This window comes from Dasypus novemcinctus, chromosome 2 (assembly GCF_030445035.2).
Source record: "Dasypus novemcinctus isolate mDasNov1 chromosome 2, mDasNov1.1.hap2, whole genome shotgun sequence".
Lineage (NCBI taxonomy): Eukaryota > Metazoa > Chordata > Mammalia > Cingulata > Dasypodidae > Dasypus > Dasypus novemcinctus.
In genome coordinates this window covers 6587938-6604105 of record NC_080674.1, presented here as the reverse complement: position 1 = coordinate 6604105, position 16168 = coordinate 6587938, and the positions used below count along the sequence as shown (strand labels likewise).

Sequence of the window (16168 nt, the reverse complement as noted above, 5' to 3'; positions counted from 1 at the left end):
GCTCAATCAGTTGGGCTCCCATCTACCATATGGGAGGCCCTGGGTTTACATCCCAGGGCCTCCTTGTGAAGGCAGGCTTGCCCTCATGCCACGGAGAGCCACCCAGTCTGCAAGTGCTGCCAACCTGCAAGTATCACAGAGCGATGACTCAGCAAGGTGACACAACAAAAAGGGAGACAAATAAAAACACAGTAGAGCATACAGCAAATGGACACAGAGAGCAGACAACAAGCAAGCCGCGGGGGGGGGGTAAAAAAAACATATGTATATGTAATACAATATGTACAATTTACAAAAATCAAATAAATCTATATACTAGCAATGAACAGCTGGAAAATGAAATTTTAAAAATCCATTTACAACAGCATAAAAATATGAAATACTAGGGATAAATCTGGCAAAAAAAAATGTGCAAGGCCTACACAGTGAAAAAAAAAAATTGCTAAGAGAAACTAAAGAGGATCTAAACAAACAGAAAGATATATTGTGTTAGGGGTTAGAAGACTCAATTTTTTAAAAATGCCAATTCTCCCCCAATTGATCTTTATAGTCAATGCAATCCCAATCAAAATTCCAGAAGACTATTTTTGCAGTGGTTGAAAAACCAATTCTAAAATGCAAATGGAAATGCTAAGGACCTAGATAAGCCAAAACAATGTTGAAAAAGAAGAACAAAGTTGGGGCACAACAATTCAAGACTTATTATGAAGTGACAGTAAATAAAGTGACAGTAATGAAGACAGTGTGACATTAGCATACAAACAAATAGATGAATGGACAGAAAAAAGTGTCTGAAAATAGGTCAACATATATATGGAAAATTCTTTTCAAAAATATTGTAAATGCAGGTCAGTGGAGAACAAATTTCTTTTCAATAAATGGGCAGGAACAATTGGATATCCATATGGAAAAAAATGAACTTTGATCCATATGTTATGCCATACACAAAAATTAACTCAAAATATGTCATATCTAAAACTACAAAATATTGAGAAGAAAACTTAGAAAATCTTTGTGCCCTCAAGTTACTTAGATATAATACCAATAGTGTAATACATAAAAGAACAAATTGATAAATTAGGCATCAACAAAATGTTTAACTTCTGTTTTTCAAAAGATCACATTAAAAGAATGAAAAGGCAATCGTTGACTAGAAAATACCTGCAAATCATTTATCTTATAAAGGATTTGTATCCAAACAATATAAAGAGCTCCCAAAACTGAGCAATGAGAAAATAAACAAAAACCAAACAAAAATATGGAGCAAAAGATTTGAATAGAAACTTAACTGAAGAACATATATGAATGGCAAATATGCACGTGAAAAGCTGTTCAACATCATTAGCTATTAGGGAACTATGAAGCAAAGCCTCAATGAGATACCACAATTCACCTATTAGAATGACTGAAATTAAAAAGAAAGTCTGGCTATACCTAGTGTTGGAGAGAATGTGAAACAACTGCAAATATCACTTGCTGTTGGTGGGGATGTAACATGGTACAACCACTTTGGAAACCTCTCTGGCAGTTTCTCATAATGTTTAACATATACCCATGGGAAACAGCCACTCCACTTCTAAGTATTTAGCCAAGATAAATGAAACCACATGTTCATACAAAAACTCGTACATGAATGCTCACAGCAGCATTATATGTAATAGCCAAAAACTGGAAACAACCCCAATATATGATTACATTTACATAAAGCTAGAAGATGCAAGCTGATCGGTGCTGACTGAAACCACATCATTGGCTGCCTGGGGAGGGAGTGGAGGAAGAGATTACAGAGGGGCACAGGATACTTTTGTGAGGAACAGATATGTTGCTTTCTGACTGTGTGTATGTGGGTAACTTCGCAGGAATGATACAAATGCCCAAAGGTATCAGGGTGTATACCTTAAGATGTGCACTTCACAGTATGTCAATTATACCTCACTAAAGCTGTTCATTTAAAAAAAGAAAGAGCAAGTACACACACGACACTTTGAGGTGGAGAAGGGGATGTGTTCGCAGAGCCCACCATGGCTGATGATCACTACGCAGGCGTGGCACAGAGGGTGCAGGTTTGGGCAGGTAGTTGTCCCAGAGATGCAAACCCCAGGCCAGCTCCTTGGCTGAGGCCACCCGATGCCCTACGGGAGACCAAACATGCAGGCCGGAGGCATCGGGTGTGAAATCTGCTGAGGGGATCCCAGGAGCCACAGATCCCAGGCCCAGTCTGGGGGTGGCAGCTACCTTCATGGGCACATCAGGGCCTCCACACGGGTCCACCCAGTGCAAGGCAGAGCTGCACAGCATCCTCCAGGGACCCCATCTGGCCTGGACCTCCCTCACTTGAGATGTGAGAATCCACCTCGTTACCCACAGCCCTTTGCAGAAACAACACTCACGACTCCATGCAGAAAAGTACCTGGCAAGACACACCATGTAGGAGGGCATGACTGCAACAGCCCTAGCCAGGGGGCCCACACTCAGACCCCAGCCATGAGATGAGCTCCCGGCCGGCCTGGCCTCCCCGTCTGGACAGCTGAGCTGGGGGTTGCTCCTCATGTTCCCTCATTAGCTCTGCAGGGCAGAGCCGGGCAGCCCCTGTGGTGGCACATAAGGAGCAGAAGGAGGCTAAGGCCAGCCACGGGGTGCTGCACCCCCTGCACCAGGCTGCCCCCCCCCAGCCAGGCAGCTCCCCTGCACCAGGCTGGAACCCCCTGCACCAGGTTGGCCCCCACTGCCAGGCTGTCCCCCCTGCACCAGGCTGCCCCCCCTCCGCACCAGGCTGCCCCCCACTGCCAGGCTGCCTTCCCCAACCAGGTTGCTCCCCCCCCCGCCAGGCTGCCCCCCATTGCCAGGCTGCCCCCCCCCCCCTGGCCAGGCTGCACCCCCCTGCACCAGGCTGCTCCCCCACTGCCAGGCTGCTTCACCTGCACCAGACTGCCCCACCCCTGCACCAGGCTGCCCCCTACTGCCAGGCTGCCCCCCCGGCCAGGCTGCATCCCCCACACCAGGTTGCCCCCCCCAAGCCAGGCTGCACCCCCTTGCACCAGGCTGTCCCTCTAGCCAGGCTGCCCCCCCAGCCAGGCTGCCCCTCCTGCACCAGGCTGCACCCTCATACTAGGCTGCACCCCCTGCACTAGGCTACCCCCCTGGCCAGGCTGCACACCCCCCCCTACTAGGCTGCCCCCCCCCAGCCAGGCTGCACCCCCACACCAGGCTGTCCCCCCCATTAGGCTGCCCCCCCATACCAGGCTGCATTCCCCTGTACCAGACTGACCCCTGCACCAGGCTGCCCCCATCCTGTCTTCCTCTTTGGGTCTAAAGCACAGGGCCCCTCCTGACCTTGGCTCTACCTGCCCTCTCTGGCAGCATGTCTTACCGTCATGGAGCTGGATCTGGCGACCGCGTGTGCTTTCTGCTGGCAGCTGTCAGGTCGGGGGACGGCCAGGCGAGCTAGACCAAGCCCCGGTCTTCTGTCCACCCTGGGGTCTGTCCAGAAAAGGCAGGTCAGGAAGCGCTGGCCCAGGGCCTGACGCTGCTGCTTTAGGAGTGCTGGAGCCTCCGGGCCTCAAGGACTTCCAAGAGCTTCACCCGCCCGCGGAGGTGACGGTTTCCGCGTACAGATCTGCCTCGGGCAGGACGCGGTCTTACCACCGCTGGCAGGCCCTTCCCTCCTCCACCTGCTGGTCCCCGCCTCAGAGCTCTTGGGGACACAGTCCATGGCCAGTTTAACAGCAGAGTGCCTCGGAGCTTGCGTGAAACGGACGACCCTCTGAGAGAACGGAGGGGGACAGCTGCCAAGCAGCAGGCCGCGGGGCATGCGAAGGTCCTCCAGGGCACGGTGGCAGGCGACGCCTGCGCCCACCGGGGACGTTCGGCCCACGTTCTCCTGTGCCTAACGCGGTTCCTCTGCTCCCAGCCCCCGAGAGCGGCCGCGTCGGGACACAGCTCCGCTCACCGTGGCCTGTCTCAGCTTCTCCCAGAGACCTTTTCTGATGAAGGCCCTGGACCCAGGCTCCCAGCCCCCCTGCCAGGGCACCCCTCGCTCCTCTGGGAGGGGCTGCCCGTGGAGCTCCACGGCGGCCAGTGCACAACAGTGAGTACCTCCCTTGCTGAGTCCCCATCAAGGGCAGTCAGCACCGTCCAGGACTGCCGGGACCCCGAGGCGCCCCAAGTGGGATGGCTGAGAACAGGCCTTCTCTGGGTGACCTGTCCATGCAGGCATCTCTAAGCACTGCAAGGGGCTGTTCCAGTCCAGGGCGCGGCCGCCAACTCAGGGAAGCCCTGACCCAGCCCCAGGCGAGACGCTTACTGTGCAGACAGGCTCAGGGGCCTGGGCAGGTGAGGAGCCGCCAGAGGGGACCAACCCTGCCCCTTCTGGGGACACCACATGGCTCTGCCACCTGCCCCCGGCAGGTGCCACCACAGCGCGAGTGACTGTGTTCTGTTGAGACGCGTGTGTGTCAGCACTCAGAGGGCGTCACGCGGATTTTGTCCTGGCGGCTCAGGAACTCCAGTAACCCCTGGGTGTCTGTTCTGAGAAGAGGCAGCCAGTCGCCCAGGAGGCACCTGTTCCCCCCAAGAGCAGGAGCCGAGGCGGCCCAGGAGAGGGGCCAGCCGGTGACCTGTTGCCTTCCAAAGACCCGCTGCTGCCGTTGACCAGTCCAGCTCCCAGCCACACACACGTCCCCTCCACAAACCTGTCCCCCCGGTTCTGCAACAGCCCCCACGCCGTGTCCTGGCCACACCAGGAGGAAGGCCTGGCTCTGCTGGCTGAGATGTCACGTGGCCACCGATGTTCCCATTGAATTCACTGACCACCCGCTGTCTTGTCCTGAGTGAGGCGGGGGTGTAGAGAGGACATTGGCTTAGGAGCTGGCCACGCACCCAGGGACCTCTCGTTTATGGGAATCAGTGCCAGGACATGGGGGAAGCACGAGCTCCCCTCCAGGACAGCGATCCTGCCAGGCCCCGCTCAGGCCAGGCCTTGGACACCCTCTCCACCACCTCCTCCTCTGTCCCTGCAGCCCTGCTCCCCCTGCCCGGTTCCCACACACCTACTCCATGCTGGGGTACCCCTGACTGTGGGCCCATCTGCCCAGCAGGTCCCTGGGGGTCCCCTCAGGCAGCACCAGCTTCTGTTATCATAGGACTTGGGGGGGCGAGTTGTAGGCACAGGCCTCTGGTGACCTGTTTTTTGTTGTTTTTTGTGTGTCTGTTTTGTTTCTTAGTAATTCTGAGACACGAGTATGCAAACCAACAGCCTTTTAACAACAATCCTTATTTTGACAGCTATGATCCATCTGCATATCCAGCAGGAGGGAGGAGGCATCACTGTCACAGGTGCACCAATGACGCCTAAAAACTAGTCACCCAAGCAGGGGTGTCTTCACACAGTGGCCCTGGCCAGCACTACTGCATGGGGTCTGGGGCTTGCCCTGCCATAAGCTGCTTACCTGGGCATCAGTCCATCCCCACTCACCTGCCTGGCTCCTTCCCAGGTCCTTCCTAGACAGCTCCATGCCCCCTCCAGCAGGCTGCAGACCCCCCCCCCATCTGCACCCCCCCTCCAGCAGGCTGCAGACCCCACCCATGCTGAATACACTCTGGCCACACAGACCCCCAGGTCCTGTGTTTGACACAGCCTTTGTAGCCTCACAATCCACACGCCGGGCACGTGAGCAGCATTAGAGGCCACCCAAGGAAGTGGGTGGGAGCCAGGCGTTTCACTCACCAACATCCTGCCCACACGCAGTTTCTCCACATAGAGCGGCAGGTCCCACTTCTCTTCTACACGTAGCCTGTAGCTATTGCAGGTGGTGCTGGGCTAGGCCTGGAGAGCCTTGAGGGCCTGGCCACCCACCAGGTGGGTGTGGGACAAGCTTCCCATCATGCTTTCTATGTGCAGACACCACAGACTGGTGTGGGGACAGACCCTAGGCTGGGGTACATGCCTGTGGTCAGGAAGCTGGGTGAGCATGGACAGGGTTCAGGAAAGGACATCCCTCCACCAGCAAGGGAGCATGAATGACTATAGAGCAGAGGCCGGGAGGTCGGGGGTGCCTCTTGGCCCGGATGGGGCTCCCTGAGAAGAGCTAGGACATAGGCACGGTAGAAAACCAGGAGGTCAGCAGTTTTGGAAACCACTTCTCCATGGAGCAGGAAACAAATATTGTTAGTTTTCAGCAGAGGTCCCAGGCTTTCAGGGGCCTCCAAATAAGGCACGACTTCCAGGAAGCAAAGCTGAGCTTCAGGCTGGACATAAGACACAAGGGCAGTGACAATGTCTAAATGGATGGCATTAGTATCCATGAAGGCACGAGAGGAGGTCTGAAGAATCCCTGCCTAAAACACCAGAGACTAACAGATTGCATGGATTCCTTAAAGAGCTGACATCAGAGCTGGAGAATAAGCACTCGGGAAAAGGCTGCTGGATGAATGCATGCCCCAGACGTCTGCAAAGACCTTTGCTAAGATAATAAAGGGTTTACCAATATCACTTGGGATCACAAAGTCTAAAGTACTAAAATGTCCTACAATATAGGCTAAAAGTGTGGCATTTATAAATCTTTTAAGATATCTTTTACTTTTGGAACTACTGAAATTTTATGAAACTCAAAAATGTGACTGTCCTATTTTGGAAAACAAGCTGACAAACATTTACTAAATTAATACAATTTTTAAGTGGCAATTTTACTTGAAGGGATTTGCTACAAAAATTCTTCAAACACAAGACTGTCCAACTAGGCACTTTTCTTTAAGAATCAGAAACTGAAAATAAACCAACTGCTGTGATTAAATCAACAATTAATTAAGGGACATCCAAAACAGCCTTTAAAAAGGTTTCTAATACCTTTTCATGTTCTGTTCTCTAGAGCTCTTGATTTCTTTTCTAAGTTAAAAGAGACAAATTACAGGACAATATCTGGAGTATGGTAGCCCATTATTTTCTTAGCAAAACAAAATTCAACTGTTAATTCTGAAGGTTTGATTATAAAGAATTTTCATTTTCTGAGTTAAACATTTGTTTTTTGCAATTATTTAGAATGAGCATATTATCCTCGCAGTCAGGGGATAATATCTATCTATGCTTCATAAAATCTTTTAAAAATGATAGAATTGAACTAAAATTGTGAATTTATTGAATTTAATCAAGAAGCTCTCCTCACGGGAAATTTTGAGTAGTTAAGATCTTTTTTTATAAAGCAGTTCCTTGTATTAACACTGACATCTAGGGGATCTATCTCCAAATTCATCTAAGTAGCAACAAAGTCTACCAAAACCTTCCATTTCTTGTTGAAAATTCTGGTTCAGCAATAACTATATACTATTCCAAAATGGGATGTTAATATTTATAAGAGGTGACAATGAGAGAGGGGAAAACAACAGCAACAACCAAAAAAAAAACAAAAAACAAAAAACACACACACCTAAGTCCTAAGCTCCTATTAGCTTTCTGCCTAGAATTAGAACTGGCACTGTGTAGCTGATTAACCTAAGAAGTTAAGTAGGGCCATTTTCATCATGTTTAATGTGTTATATCAAGTTAATGACTGGTAAAATCAAGTCCTACCTAAAAAATCCTATTTCAAAAGAAAATTTTAAAATTTCATTATAAATACAATATAAAAATATCTGACTATGACAATTATAAAGATAGCACACACTCTTGGGAACTAAGTTTGCAAACATGTTGCAAAGAATACTTTTTTTAAAAATTTTATTCATTTTGTAAAAATATTACATTCAAAAAATGAGGTCCCATTCAACCACCCCCCCCTCCCCCCAGCAACACTCACTCCCATCATCATGACACATCCATTGCATTTGGTAAGTACATCTCTGGGCATCTCTGCACCTCATGGTCAATGGTCCACATCACAGCCCATACTTTCCCACGTTCCATCCAGTGGGTCCTGGGAGGGTTTACAATGTCCGGTGATTGCCCCTGAAGCACCATCCAGGGCAACTCCAAGTACCAAAAACACCTCCACATCTCATCTCTTCCTCCCATTCTCCATACCCATCAGCCACCATGGCCTCTTTTCCCACACCAATGCCACCTTTTCTCTGTGGACCTTGGATTGGTTGTGTCCGTTGCACCTTTATGTCAAGAGGAGGCTCAGATTCCACATGGATGCTGGATGCAATCCTCCTACTTTCAGTTGTAGGCACTGTAGGCTCCATGGTGTGGTGGTTGTCCTTCTTCAACTCCATCTTAGCTGAGTGGGGTGAGACCAATAAATCAGTGAAGGAGCTGAAGTCTGTTGAGGCTCAGGGCCTGGCTATCATATTGTCAGTCCAGAGATTCAAATCCCCTAAATATATCTTAAACCCCAACACCAACTACAATTCCAGTAAAGTAGCATGAAAGTCTTGTGAAAAGAGATCCCATCTGAGTCCAGTTCCATCATGCAGAAACAACAGCTCCAAAGAAGGGCCATCTGACATGGCCATGAACCCCATCTGCCATGACCATAGAACCTGTGGGTCTCTTTAGCCCTCAAAGGAACCAATACCTAGGGTTGTATCTACTTTATCTGTCTCTGAGACTCTGCTCAGTTGTGCATAAGGGCAATCCTTCTGACAACCTCCAGACTCTTTTTTAGAGACTCGTAGCCATATAAACTCATTTCTCCTTTCCATTTCCCCCTTACATTAGGTCAAACAGCATTTTAAAGTCATGTTATTATATGTAGACAGGGATATTCTGCTGATCCGCATTGAACCTTTAATTCAAGGTCATTTTCTAGTTACATCATCAGTTGGTACTTGGTAGTTATCCCTCAGTGCCAGGGAGGCTCATCCCCGGGTGTCATGTCCCACACTGGGGGGAAGGCATTGCATTTACATGCTGAGTTTGGCTTTGAGACTGGCCACATTTGAGTAACATGAAGGCTGTCAGGAGGAAATTCCTAGGCACACTGCTGCTCTAGGCCTTGTTCTTATTTCAGGCATATAGGCTCACAAGCATAGTCATTAGTATCATGGTCTCACTGCTGGACCCTCATTCCTTCCTGGTCCTTACCATTGCACCTGGGGGACTGCTGCTGCTCCCCTAGGGACCATGACAGAGCACCCCCAGCCAGGAACCCAGTACCCCCCCCCCAGCTGTAGTTTTAAATTGTTGCCACTATGAGTATATCCAAACATTACCATGCACCCTGGACATATGCCCTGTATAGATCCCTGTCAGCCATATATCACCTGTCAATAGTATCCTATACCAGTATTCCTCCACTGCCATTGTTGAACCACTCTGTGATCCAAAACTTCCTGAAAAGTGAAGCCCAATATAATGTCAGGGTCCCTTACTAGTAAAATGGAATATAGCGATGGGTTTAAAGGTTAGATATAGAATACGTGTTGATTTGGAAAAATTCCACATCCTATCTTTTTCTTTTCTTTTCTTTTTTCCTAATTATTGAACTTCTCTTCACAAGAGCCCTAGACAACAGTAATTCATATATACAATATACAGTACTCCCACACATCTACCATAAAACCTTTTCCCTTCCACAGTGATATTCTTATAACTTATTCATATTTAAACTGATGTACAGACTCTGAGACAATAGCTTTCAAACAAGGTGACATCTGTGCTTACATTGTGGTCCATACTTTAGGATATACAGTTTTCTAAATTTTTAGTTATCCTGTTTTACATTATGGTTTACATTATTAGTCTGTCATCCCCTATATGTTTATGGTGTAATATTACATGTTTTATATCCATCCTTGTGTACTCTCACAAAACTCCTCTCTTACCCCACATTTACCTTGGTTCCACACATTTAACATCCATTTTCCCCTCCCCTTGGGGCCCACAGTGACAGCCAACCTCCATTTCCTGAGGAGCCACATCCAGAGGTACTTGCAACAGTGTTCAGGGCCTAACTTGCTCAACTGCCCCAATGCGCTGGGAGCCACCCTTTCTCTCAAGAGATACAGTTCCCTCTATTTGATGGCATTAGTCCTTCCCAGGATGTGGGTCCACCCCCCCTCTCACTATTTGGGTCTCTACCCAATGGTGTAACCCACTCTGGCAAAATGAGCATTCAGACATTCACCCAGGAGCCCGTCCTGCATCAGACCATCCCCTCCAAGCATCCTAAACATTATAATTATATTTTGATAGGATTTTATCAGCATTTTACTCTCAACCAACACCTGACACTCTCCTATGTTCGTATGTTGCCCCTCCCTCCCCCCACTTTTTGGGCAATATTACCCATCCGCCCATCCCCAGCCCCCCTCAAACCTAAAAAGCCCCACTCAAAGGCAACCCCTTGCCCCCATTTTATCTCTTCTTTGTGTTCATACTTACCACCAGCTCATCATAAATTCCACCCCTGCAGACATCAGCTCACATCCTTCCTCCACCCCCCGATTTCCTGTAAGCCTATCTTCCAGTCTCTAGCTCTCTGAGGCACCTTGCTTATTTCATATCATTGAAGTCATGTAGTATTTGTCCTTCAATGCCTGGGTTGCTTCACTCAATATAAGGTTCTCAAGATTCATCCCTGTTATCACGTGTGTTTGTAGTGTATTTGTTCTTACAGCCGAGTAGTATTCCATTGTGTGTATATACCACATTTTATTGATCCACTCATCTGTTGATGGGCATTTGGGTCGATTCCAACTTTTGGTGATAGTGAACAATGCTGCTATGAACATTGGTGTACATATATCAGTTTGTGTCCTTGTTTTCAGTTCTGCTGGGTATATACCCAGCAGTGGTATTGCTGGGTCATATGGCAAATCTATGGTTAGTTTTTTGAGAAACCGCCAAACTGTCCTCAAGAATGGTTGGATCCTTCCGCATTCCCACCAGCAATGGATGAGTGTTCCCCTTTCTTCACATCCTCTCCAGCATTTGTATTCTTCTATTTTTTTCATAGCTGCCAATCTTATGGGAGTAAGATGGTATCTCATTGTAGTTTTGATTTGCATTTCCCTGACAGCTAGAGATTTGGAGCATTTTTTCATGTGCTTTTTAGCCATTTGTATTTCTTCTTTGGAGAAGTGTCTGTTTAAATCTTTTTCCCATTTTTTAAATGGTTTATCTTTTTATTTTCAAGATATATGAGTTCTTTATATATGCAAGTTATAAGTCTCTTATCAGATATATGGTTGCCAAATATTTTCTCCCATTGTGTGGGTTCCCTTTTTACTTTCTTGACAAACTCCTTTGAGGTGCAGAAGGCTTTAATTTTGAGGAAGTCCCATTTATCTATTAGTTCTTTTGCTGCTCGTGATTTCGGTGTGATATTCATGAATCCATTTCCTATTACAAGGTCCTGTAGATATTTCCCTACACTGCTTTCCAAGGTCTTTATGGTCTTGGCTCTTATATTTAGGTCTTTGATCCATCTTGAGTTGATCTTTGTATAAGGTATGAGATGGTAATCCTCTTTCATTCTTCTACATATGGATATCCAGTTCTCCAGGCACCATTTGTTGAATAGGCCATTCTCTCCCAGTTGAGAGTGTTTGGTGGCTTTATCCAATATTATATGGCTATATATGTGAGGTTCTATATCAGAACTTTCAATTCGATTCCATTGGTCTGTGTGTCTCTCCTTATGCCAATACCATGCTGTTTTCACTACTGTAGCTTTGTTGTATGTTTTGAAGTCTGGTAGTGTGATTCCTCCAATTTCGTTTTTCTCTTTCAATATGTCTTTGGCTATTTGGGGCCTCTTTCCTTTCCAAATACATTTCATAGTTAGTTTTTCTAGTTCCTTAAAGAAGGCTGTGTTGATTTTTATTGTGATTGCATTGAATGTGTAGATCAGTTTTGGTAGGATAGACATCTTAATAATATTCAGTCTTCCTACCCATGAACAAGGAATATTCTTCCATTTATTTAGGTCTTCTTTGATTTCCTTGAACAGTCTTGTATAGTACTCGGTGTATAAGTTTTTTACCTCTTTAGTTAAATTTATTCCTAAGTATTTGATTTTTTTATTTACTATTGTGAATGGTATTTGTTTCTTGATTTCCTCCTGATCTTGCTCATTATTGGTGTACAGAAATGCTACTGATTTTTGCGCATTGATCTTAAAACCTGTGACTTTACTAAACTCATTTATGAGTTCTAGAAGCTTTGTTGTAGATCTCTCAGGGTTTTCTATGTATAGGATCATGTCATCTGCAAATAATGAAATTTTGACTTCTTCCTTTCCAATTTGAATGCCTTTTATATCTGGTTCTTGTCTCAGTGCTTGAGCAAGTACTTCTAAGACAATGTTAAATAGGAGTGGAGACAATGGGCATCCTTGTCTTGTTCCTGAGTTTAGAGGGAAGGATTTTAGGATTTCTCCATTGTAAACAATATTGGCTGTAGGTTTTTCATATATACTCTTTATCATGTTCAAAAAATTTCCTTGTATTCTGATCTTTTGGAGTGTTTTTATCAAGAAAGTGTGCTGTATTTTGTCAAATGCTTTTTCTGCATCTATAGATATAATCATGTGATTTTTTTCCTTCAATCTGTTTATATGGTGTATTACATTGATTGATTTTCTTATGTTGAACCATCCTTGCATACCTGGAATGAACCCCACTTGGTCATGGTGTACAATTCGTTTAATATGTTGTTGAATACGGTTAGCAAGCATTTTGTTGAGGAATTTTGCGTCTAGGTTCATTAGAGACATTGGTTTGCAATTTTCCTTTCTTGTGGTATCTTCTTTTGGCTTTTGTACTACGGTAATGTGGGCATCATATAATGAGTTAGATAATGTTCCTTCTGTTTCAATTTTTTGGAAGAGTTTCAGCAGGTTTGGTGTTAGTTCTTTCTGGAATGTTTTGTAGAATTCACCTGTGAAGCCGTCTGGCCCTGGGCTCTTCTTAGTTGGGAGATTTTTAATGACTGATTCTATCTCTTTGCTTGTGATTGGTTTGTTAAGATCATCAATTTCTTCTTTCATCAATATGGGCTGCTTATGTGTTTCTAGGAATTTGTCCATTTCCTCTAAATTGTCATTTTTGTTGGAATATAGTTTTTCAAAGTATCCTCTTATGATAGTCTTTATTTCTGTGGGGTCAGTGGTGATATCGCCTTTCTCATTTCTTATTTTGTGTATTTGCATCTTCTCTCTTTTTTTCTTTGTTAGTCTCGCTAAAGGTTTGTCAATTTTGTTGATCTTCTCAAAAAACCAGCTCTTGGTATTGTTTATCTTTTCAAGTGCTTTCTTATGTTCTATTTCATTTAGTTCTGCTCTTATCTTTGTTATTTCCTTCCTTCTTCTTCCTGTTGGGTTACTTTGTTGTTGTTTTTCTAATTCCTTCAAATGTGCTGTTAGTTCTTCAATTTTTGCTCTTTCTTCTTTTCTGGTATATGAATTTATGGCTATAAATTTCCCTCTCAGTACTGCTTTTGCTGCATCCCATAAATTTTGGTATGTTGTGTTATCATTATCATTTGTTTCAAGGTAGTCATTGATTTCTTTTGAGATTTCCTCTTTGACCCACTGTTTTTCTAAGAGTGTGCTGTTTAATTTCCAAATTGTGGTGTGAAATCTGGGCCTCTGTCCCTTGCAAATTTCCAGCTTCACTCCACTGTGGTCAGAGATATTGTTTTGTATGATTTTGATCTTTCTGAATTCATTAAGCCTTTCTTTGTGGCCTAGCATATGGTCTATCTCGGAGAATGATCCATGTGCGCTTGAGAAAAATGCATATCCTGCTGTGTTTGGTTGTAATGATCTATATATGTCTATTAGATCCAGCTCCTCTAATATATGTTTTGTTTCTTTAGTGATTCTCTTTTGAGATGTTCTGTCCAGAGTTGATAGTGGTATATTAAAATCCCCCACTATAATTGTAGATGCATCTATTGTTTCACTTAGTTTTTCCAGTGTTTGCCTCATGTATTTAGAGGCACCCTTGTTAGGAGCATAAATATTTATGATTGTTCGATCTTCTTGACAGATTGTCCCTTTCACTAAAATGTAGTATCCTTCTTTGTCTATCACAATTGTTTTGCATTTAAAGTCTATTTTGTCTGATATTAATATAGCTACTCCTGCCTTTTTTTGGTTATTGTTTGCTTGTATGGTTGTTTTCTAGCCATTCACTTTCAACCTCCATGAGTCTCTGGGTCTAAGATGTGTCTCTTGTAGACAGCATATAGATGGGTCATATTTCCTTATCCAATGTCCCAGTCTGAATCTTTTGATAGGTGAGTTTAATCCGTTGACATTCAGTGTTATTACTTTCAAGGAATTATATGTGTTAGCCATATTTTGATTGGATTTGTGTTTGTCATAGTTTGTTTGTATTTTTTTCCCTATTTTTGTCTTTTTTGTTGCTCTTACACTCTCCTCCAGCTCTGCCTGTCCTGTTTTTTCCTTTCTTCCTGCAGAACTCCCTTTAGAATTTCTTGAAGGGGAGGTTCCTTGTTGGCATACTCTTTCAGTTTCTGTTTATCTGCAAATATTTTGAACTCTCCATCATTTTTCAATGCTAATTTAGCTGGATAGAGTATTCTTGGTTGGAAATTTTTTTCCTTTAGTACCTTGACTATATCATACCACTGCCTTCTTGCCTCCATGGTTTCAGATGAGAAATCAGCACTTAATCTTATGGTGCTTCCCTTGTATGTGATGGTTTTCTTTTCTCTTGCTGCTTTTAGAATTTTCTCTTTGTCTTGAGCATTGGATAATTTGACAAGTATATGTCTTGGGGTGGGCCTGTTGGGGTTTATGACCAGTGGCTGTGCTTCTTGGATATGTACATCTGTCTCTTTCAGTAGATTTGGGAAGTTTTCAGCCATTATTTCCTGCAACGCTCCTTCTGACCCCTTTCCCTTCTCGTCTCCTTCTGGAATGCCTATAATACATATGTTTGAGCATTTTGCATTATCGTTCAGGTCCCTAAGTCCTAGCTGGATTTTTTCTAACTTTTTATCAACCAATTCTACTATCTCTTTGATTTCCGATGTACTGTCTTCCACATCACTAATTCTCTGCTCTGCCTCTTCTAGTCTGCTGATATTTGCTGCAAGTGTATTTTTGATTTCTTGAACTGTGGTGTTCATTCCCATCATATCTGTTATCTTTTTGTGTATGTCTGCAATTTCCCCTCCAAGTGCTGTCTTTATGTTGTTACCCTCTTCCTTTACTTCATTAAATTTGTCGGTGATAAATGTTCTGAGAACTTTCATTTCTTTTGCAAAGTTCTGCTCTCCTTCCTGATTTTTAGTTTGTCGATTGGATTCAGCCATGTTTTCCTGATTACTGGTTTGGTTTGTAGATTTTTGTTGCTGTCAGGTCATCATTTTATCTTGACAGGTTTAATCAGTTCCTTAGCTTCTTTGTCTAGTCTTGGGGATTAATTAGCTGTTGTTTTTGCATAAGTGGTATGTCTTCTCCTTGTCACTTTGTTCTTCTTATTCTAGTTTCTTATTGCTGGTTGAGTTCACTTTAAAGGAAAGTATTAGTGCCGGGGAAAGGCAATTGTGTAAGCAAGGAAAAAGTGTATAGTAGTATTGGTGATAAATGTTAACAGAGCAACAAGATGAGATCTGGGAGGATGGATATTAGATTCATGTAAGTTGTGTAGAGTTATAACAGTAGGTATAGTACCTATAATGAGGTAGTTGACTGAATATGGGAGGAATATGGTATGTATTAAAAAGCTACTATTTTCGTGAGAGAGGGAAGGAGAAAAGAAAGGTAGTAGTTTCAAGAGTGGATAACAGACAGAAAACAAAACAAAGGTATTAGAAATTAAGAGTTAGACACTTTGTGGATCAAAGAAAGGGAGATGCAATATAGGAGAGACAGTAGATGATGGTGGATATCAAGATGTAGGGGAAAGGGGATAGTGTAGGTAGCCTAAATCAGTTCACACAGAAATGAGGCAGTGGAGGATGAGAAAACCCAGCAAATGTGAGGTGTTCCCTTCAGCATCTATTGTATAATTAAGTTAAAATAAAACAAGAAGAAAATGAGGGACAAGAGAGAGAGAAAAAAAAGAAAAAAAAAGAAAGAAAGAAGAGAAGAAAGGAAGAAAGAAAAAGGGGGTGAGCAAAGGGTGGGGAACAGGTAGGGGAAAGAAAAAAAAAGATATACATGAACCACAATGGCAGCACCAACTACAACAACAAAAAAACCCTAAATAACTGGGGAAAAAAAAGTTTTTGGGGGATACGCTGGGAAAAAAGACT

At 44.4% G+C, this 16168-nt stretch overlaps 1 long non-coding RNA gene across 5 annotated transcripts in view; it reads right to left on the bottom strand.

Moving 5' to 3' along the window:
* Positions 1-7694: 7694 nt before the first annotated feature.
* The window catches only part of LOC139436277 (uncharacterized), a 107425-nt gene continuing 98951 nt past the window's right edge, over positions 7695-16168 (bottom strand). For all 5 annotated transcript variants that reach the window (XR_011645422.1, XR_011645424.1, XR_011645425.1 and 2 more), the window contains one exon: positions 7695-15911. This is a non-coding gene — a long non-coding RNA (uncharacterized lncRNA). The remainder of the gene's footprint in view (positions 15912-16168) is intronic.